The sequence below is a fragment of the Rhincodon typus genome, chromosome 11 (genome assembly GCF_021869965.1).
Source record: "Rhincodon typus isolate 14 chromosome 11, sRhiTyp1.1, whole genome shotgun sequence".
In the NCBI taxonomy this organism is placed as follows: Eukaryota; Metazoa; Chordata; class Chondrichthyes; order Orectolobiformes; family Rhincodontidae; genus Rhincodon; species Rhincodon typus.
Window position 1 is genome coordinate 7,537,415 of NC_063342.1, and position 6,646 is coordinate 7,544,060.

The window sequence follows — 6,646 nt, forward strand, 5'->3', positions numbered from 1 at the left end:
CCCTCTCCCTCTTCCCACCCCCACCGCCAACCCCCTCTTAACAATTGCACCCTCTGCACAACCCTCTTGCGGTTGGCTGTGGAAAGGAGGACCGTTTACCAAATTCCTCAGACAGGAGGCCTCGTTGTGAAGCAATGACTGAGGCAAAAGAGTCTGCAGACTCTTTCTGGACTGTGTCATCCCGTCGAAAAATGAAAACAAACATATAAACGGTGTTTCTTTTTCGAACAAAAGGGAAAGCGAGTTAAAGTTGCATAACTTTGAAATGTTCCACTCCTTCCCTCCCTACACACACAAACACACTCTCTCTCTCTCTCTCTCTCTCTGACTTAAGGGTGACCTTATGTCACAAATAATGACTGCAGGTTAATTGATTCAGAAAGCCTTGTCTGGGTAGATCTCTCCCTGGGCCTCTTGAGCCAGGCGAAAACATTCCAATGTACTGTGCAAAAAAAAGCAGCCTGGCTTAGGCGGGAGAAAAGCAGGAAGTTCCATGAGTTTTGATTATGCGTAGACTATTAGTTTTCCTGGTTCGAGTTCCATTCTCTTTCCCCCATCTCCACCCCCATTCCCCTCCTCCTCCTCCCTCCCTCTCTTCCCACCTCCTTTCGTCTTCCAAGCCTAGTACCGATAGCTCCTTTAATTGAGACCATTGCGCGCACACACACACATACACACACACATAAACACACACATACACTCTGATTTCTGGTGTTGCTAAACATTCAGAACTGAACTGGATGGGCCATCCTCTTCTTTATACATAGACATCAACAAAAAAAAATACCTTTGTGTGTCGACAATTTCCTCGAAGTGTTTATTCTTTTAGGGTTGGATGCCTGAGGCTGAGAAGATTGTTTTTTATTCACAGTGTAAGAACCGTACAGTGATAGGAATTCATGGAAAGGAGCCTCAATCCAGGAGGACAAAACAAAAAAAAACTTTCAGCACTTCCTCTGACTTCCATACAGCAGTAACTGGAACGCTTGTGAGTAAGACAACAAAACAAAATCTTTATTTTCTTCTCCAATGATGATTTGAACTGTGCATTCTTTATTTTTAAATCGAGAATTAGAATGCAGCAGATTTTAAACTTTTGGCTATACTGTGTTTCCCTTTTGGTGCATCTCGGATAAATCTTCAATCTCAGCAGAATATTTTATTCAGCTAAAGTCTCGTGTGCTTATTCGAAATGCAAGTCGATGAGTGAGTAAAGCATGAGTTTCTGCATAATTTACAAGGGTTCTTGTTTCTCCTGATTTTACCAGTTCCCCATTCACACTGTTCCCACTTTCTTTCTGTTTTGTCAAACACCCACCCCGACGATCCCATCCTTGCCTCATCATCTAAATCACATTTTATCCCCCTTTCTCTCTCTCTCTGTCTCACTCTCTCTTTCTCTCCGCCCACTACGGCTACAGGATCCGGTTAGGTTTCCTTGGCAGAATCTTTGCTCTCCATCTTGGCCCAGCTCCTTGCCTTCCGAGAGAAATGGCAGACCGGTTATGAACAGGCAGCTTTGTGTATGAATTCCTGGCCATTTGTGGGTCACCTCCCAGGGGGGAATCTGTCTGCTTTCTGAACTAATGTAGAATGTCCTTTGTGTCTGCTGAATTATGAGCTGCAAACCTCCTGTCTTTTTTTTGTATACAAAATGCTTTAAAAATGCAAAAGAGAAATCAATGCCATTTCTTTTTAAGTTTTGAATGTGTATCAATTTGAGTGCATTTTCATGTGTGTAATGAATTTAATTTGGGTCAGGGAATATTAGACAGAGGTTACCTTGCTGGAATTTCAGCCAATCCCTCTGGTTGCGAATCGTGAATGGATCGTGAACGTGTTGTGAGGGAATTTTTTCTCTCTCGCTTTTCATTGCCAGTTCCCCCCAACCCCCCACCTCTCCTCCCCTCCCTCCGCCGCACACCGTCCCCCGTACCCCCCCCCCCCCCCCCCACCCCCCCACCCCCATCCCTCTCTGGCTGAGAACGGAGAAGCTGGTAAGACTGGTCGAGAATGTGGTTCAGCTGTTCCAGAAAAGCAACTATAACGCTCCTGAGGCACCAGTGGCCATTTTGAGGTCAGTGCTGGGAAACGTAGACATCAACGGGGTTAACCGAAAACAGCGAGGGAGCCCCATTTGGCCTCCGCTCTACAACTTTAGCAAAGCTTCCTCGCTCTTTATTTTTCCCTCCGGTGTCCTTTTTTTGTTCGGATTTTTTTTTTCCACCTTCACAGCCCACTTTCGAATCACTTTCGCTCATGGCACTTAAAACGCAATTAATAATTTAACGGAAAGGAAAAGTGTGTGGTCAAGTTTGAAAGAGAGGGAGAAAAAAAAAATCTGCAGCAGCTTACAAAGAAATTAGTGACCTGTACTCTGCCCGCCCTCTCTCTCGCTCTCTCTCTTTCTTTTTCGTTCTCATTTGATTGCAGAGAGGAAGGCTGCTCACTGGACGATATGTGGTCAAAGAGACCAGTTCTTCATCAAGGTGTACAGTCAGAAAGAGGGAGGTTTGTCAGTTTTAATCCCTGAAGGGTGATGTCTTGTGCTGAATTTGTGTAGCAATTCTTAATGTTCCAGAAGAATATTTAGAAACAGAATGTCCCTCTCCTTCAGTTTGATATTTTCATTTCAGAAGTTCGGGAGGTTATAGTCTGTCCTCCAAAACCACACACTAACGCACTGGAAACCATCCATTCATAACTTGTATCTGATCATTGCTTCCCTTCATCAAATATCTTCATCTTTCCACCTTTTCTCCTCCTCCTGCCCTGCTATTACACAACTTCCAGCCCCTGCACACCACATTGAACTCCTACCTCACCTTGCCAACCAGGTGAATGTGTGCCCGGTCACTAGCTGACACTAAACATGAGTAGTTTGATGTTCCCCACAGCAATCTGGCCTGAGTTGTTCCACTACACTTGTTCCACTTCAAAGCCTCTTCACACCCCTAGTACTGTTCCGTGGTCTTTCTGTTCTTTCCATTCTCACATGAAGATTTGCTCTTGGGAGCCCAAACCTAAATCCTAACTGGCACCAAATTCCATTTGCTCGATGCCTCCTGGGCTTCCCAATCAACATTGGCTCCCAGGCCACCCAGGTGTGGAGTTTAAAATTTCACCCTTCTGTACAAAGCCTCATTTCCTCCCAGCTTCTGTCACCTCTATCAACCCTCCAACTCTCTATGACCTGTGCACTCTTCCATTCTTTCCTCTTATGGGTGGCACAATGGTTAGCACTGCTGCCTCACAGTGCCAGGGACCCAGGTTTGATTCCACCCTCTGGCGACTGTCAGTGTGGAATTTGCACATTCTTCCTGTGTCTGCGTGGGTTTCCTCCGGGTGCTCCGGTTTCCTCCCACAGTCCAAAGATGTGCAGGTTAGGTGGATTGGCCATGCTAAACTGCCCTGTCGTATCCAAGGATGTGCAGGCTAGGTTGGTTAGCTATGGGAAATGCAGGATGACAGGGATTGGTTGAGCGGGTGGTTGGTAGGTATGGGTGGGATGCTCTTCAGAGGGTCAGTGTGGACTCAATGGGCCAAATGGCCTGCTTCCACACTGTAGTGATTCTGTGATTCACTTCTGCCATCTAGCACAGTTTGAGTCGTTGTCGCACCATTGCCTTCTGTGCCTTCAATTGTCTGGGGCCTAAGCTCTGGGAGTCCCTCTCAAAACCACTCCTCTCCCTGTCTCCTCCCTTAAGCCGCATCTCAAAACTCTACAGTCCAAGCTTTTGGCCGCTTGCCTCAGAGGTGGCTCAGTGCCAAATTATGAAAGGCTTTCTATCAATGTAAGTTATTGCTTTTTTTGTTTTGAATGTATCAGCTTTTCTGAGAGGCCTTCCAGGATATTCTATAACCAGCTATCAGTGACTCCACCTATGTCAGCACCGTTCCAAACCCCATGACTCCATTGCATATTGTACTCAGCAGTCAGTCATGGAGTGTTTGAGAGAATGTTTGCTGTGATACAAAGTTACTAAGATACTGGTCTCTCACACGTAGGAAGAATATTACTGTTACCACAAGGGTCAGAGACAAATAATGACGATGGTTCCAATAATCAGGAACATAAGCTGAAAGGACCATTTCAAAAAGTTGCACATGATTTCTTGGGAAAATACAAGTGAGGTGGTCATAATTTTCAATGTTATGAATAGAACTGAACAAAATTGATCCTTTTTAAATTAGTCTGTGCAGCTCTAAAAGCTCTATATGACACATTTGGAGTACTGCGTACAGATGTGGTTGTCATGTTCCAGGAAGGATGTTATTAAACTGGAAAGTGTGTAAAATAGGTTTACAAGGATGTTACTGGGATGGGAAGATTTAAGTTATAAAGAGAGGCTGAATAGGCTGGGATATTTTTCCCTGGAGCTCAGGAGGCTGATGGTGACCTTGTAGAGGTTTTAAAAAGTATGAGGGGCATAGATAAGGTGAATAGCCAAGGTCTTTTCCTCAGGGTAAGGGAGTCTAAAACTAGAGGGCATAGGTTTAAGGTGAGAGGGGAAATATTTAAAAGGGACCTGAGGAGCAACTTTTTCACAGAGTGTGGTGTGTATATGGAAAGAGCTGCCAGAGGAAGTGGTGGAGGCGGGTACAATTACAACACTTAACAGGCACTGGGATAGAAAAAAGTTTAGATGGATATGGACCAAACACAGACAAATGGAACTAGAGATAACAAGGTGTAGAGCTGGATGAACACAGCAGGCCAGGCAGCATCAGAGGAGCAGGAAAGCTGACGTTTCAGGTCTGGACCCTTCATCCAGCTCTACATCTTGTTATCTCAGATTCCAGCATCGGCAGTTCCTACTATCTCCAAATGGAACTAGTTCGGTTTAGGAAGCCTGGTCGGCATGGACGAGTTGCACAGAAGGGCCTGTTTCCATGCTGTATGACTCTATCACTCTACGACGCTAAGTCGGATGTCAGGATTCAGAGTCAGGAATAGTGGAATTCTGCAGTAGGTTATCATGTAAGGACACTGGTGTATTACCTGAGGGGTCGGTGAACAGTTCAATAAGGTTGGAGACTAAGGGACATGGTGGAGAGATGGAATTGAGGGACACCTAGATAAGATAGGATTGAGGAATACGCTGAGCAGTGGGAAAGGTGGGGTTGAGGAATTCAATGAGAAGGTACTTAATTGGATCATTAGGATTCAGGAACTCACTGATTGAGAAGAGATTATTTTATTAGGTTTAATTACTTTTTAACGTTTTCCAGAGTCCTTACATTCAATCATATAGCCTTGTGAACAATTTCTTGTGATGTGCACCATCAAAGTAACAAGTTTCAACCTATTGTTCAAAAACAACATGGTAGCAAATGTAACCCCAATATTTAAAAAAAGAGAGGGAGAGAAAAAATTAAGTACTAAGGGACCCATAGCCTAATGTCAGTAATGGGGAATCTGCTAAAGTTTATTATAAAAGATATGACAACAGAACTCTTAGAAAGCATTAACAGGATTAGACAAAGTCAACATAGATATATGAAAGTTCAACTAATCTACTGGAGATTTTTGAGTGTGCAATGAGAATGGTTGAGGGGGAACCAGTGGATGCTAAGTATTTGGACTTTAAGAATGCTTTTGATGAAATCCCACTTAAGAGGCCAGTGGACAAAATTAAAAGCACATGGGATTGGGGGTCATACACTGGCATGGATTGAAAATTGATTGACAGATTGAAAGGGTGGGAATGTATGGGTCTTAAATGGCAGACAGTGACTGGTGGGGTACTGGCAGTTCCAAGGAAGGGTCACCAGACCCAAAACGTTAACTCTGATTTCACTTCACAGATGCTGCCAGACCTGCTGAGCTTTTCCAGCAACTTCTGTTTTTGTTTCTGATTTACAGCATCCACAGTTCTTTTGGTTTTTAACCAGGGATGGCAGGATTGTTAAATAAGGAGAGATCAATTTGACTGGGCCTATATTCACTAGAGTTTAGAAGGATGGGAGGGGATCTGGTTGAAATGTATATAAAATTCTAACAGGACTAGACAGACTAACTACAGGGAGGATGCTTTCCCCTGTTCCTGAAGCTGTCCCTGAACCTGCTTCTGTGTGTGTTCAGATTTCTGTATCTTCTGCCTGACAGAAAAGGTTGTAGGAGATCATTACCAGGGTGTGATGGGTCTTTGATGATGATGGCTGCCTTTCTGCGGCAGTGAGCCGTGTAAATGGAGTCCATGGATGGAAGGTTGGCGTCCATGATGGTCTCGGCTGTGCACACCACCTTCTGTAGTTTCTTATGATCCTGGGCAAAGCAGTTGCCATACCAGGCCGTTATGCACCCGGACGGTATGCTTTCAATGGTGCATCTGTAGTGCCATAGAACATAGAACATAGAACATATAACATAGAACATTACAGCGCAGTACAGGCCCTTCGGCCCTCGATGTTGCGCCGACCTGTGAAACCAATCTGAAGCCCACCTAACCTAAACTACTCCATTATCATCCATATGTTTATCCAATGACCATTTAAATGCCCTTAAAGTTGGCGAGTCTACTACTTTTGCAGGCAGGGCATTCCACGCCCTTACTACTCTCTGAGTAAAGAACCTACCTCTGACATCTGTCCTATACCTATCACCCCTCAATTTAAAGCTATGTCCCCTCGTGCTAGCCATCAC

General features: G+C 44.6%; 1 long non-coding RNA gene across 2 annotated transcripts in view; it reads left to right on the plus strand.

The window, feature by feature from the left end:
- The first annotated feature begins 343 nt into the window (after positions 1-343).
- The window catches only part of LOC109918524, a 166,738-nt gene continuing 160,435 nt past the window's right edge, over positions 344-6,646 (plus strand). For both annotated transcript variants that reach the window (XR_007263250.1, XR_007263251.1), the window contains exon 1: positions 344-988. This is a non-coding gene — a long non-coding RNA (uncharacterized LOC109918524). The remainder of the gene's footprint in view (positions 989-6,646) is intronic.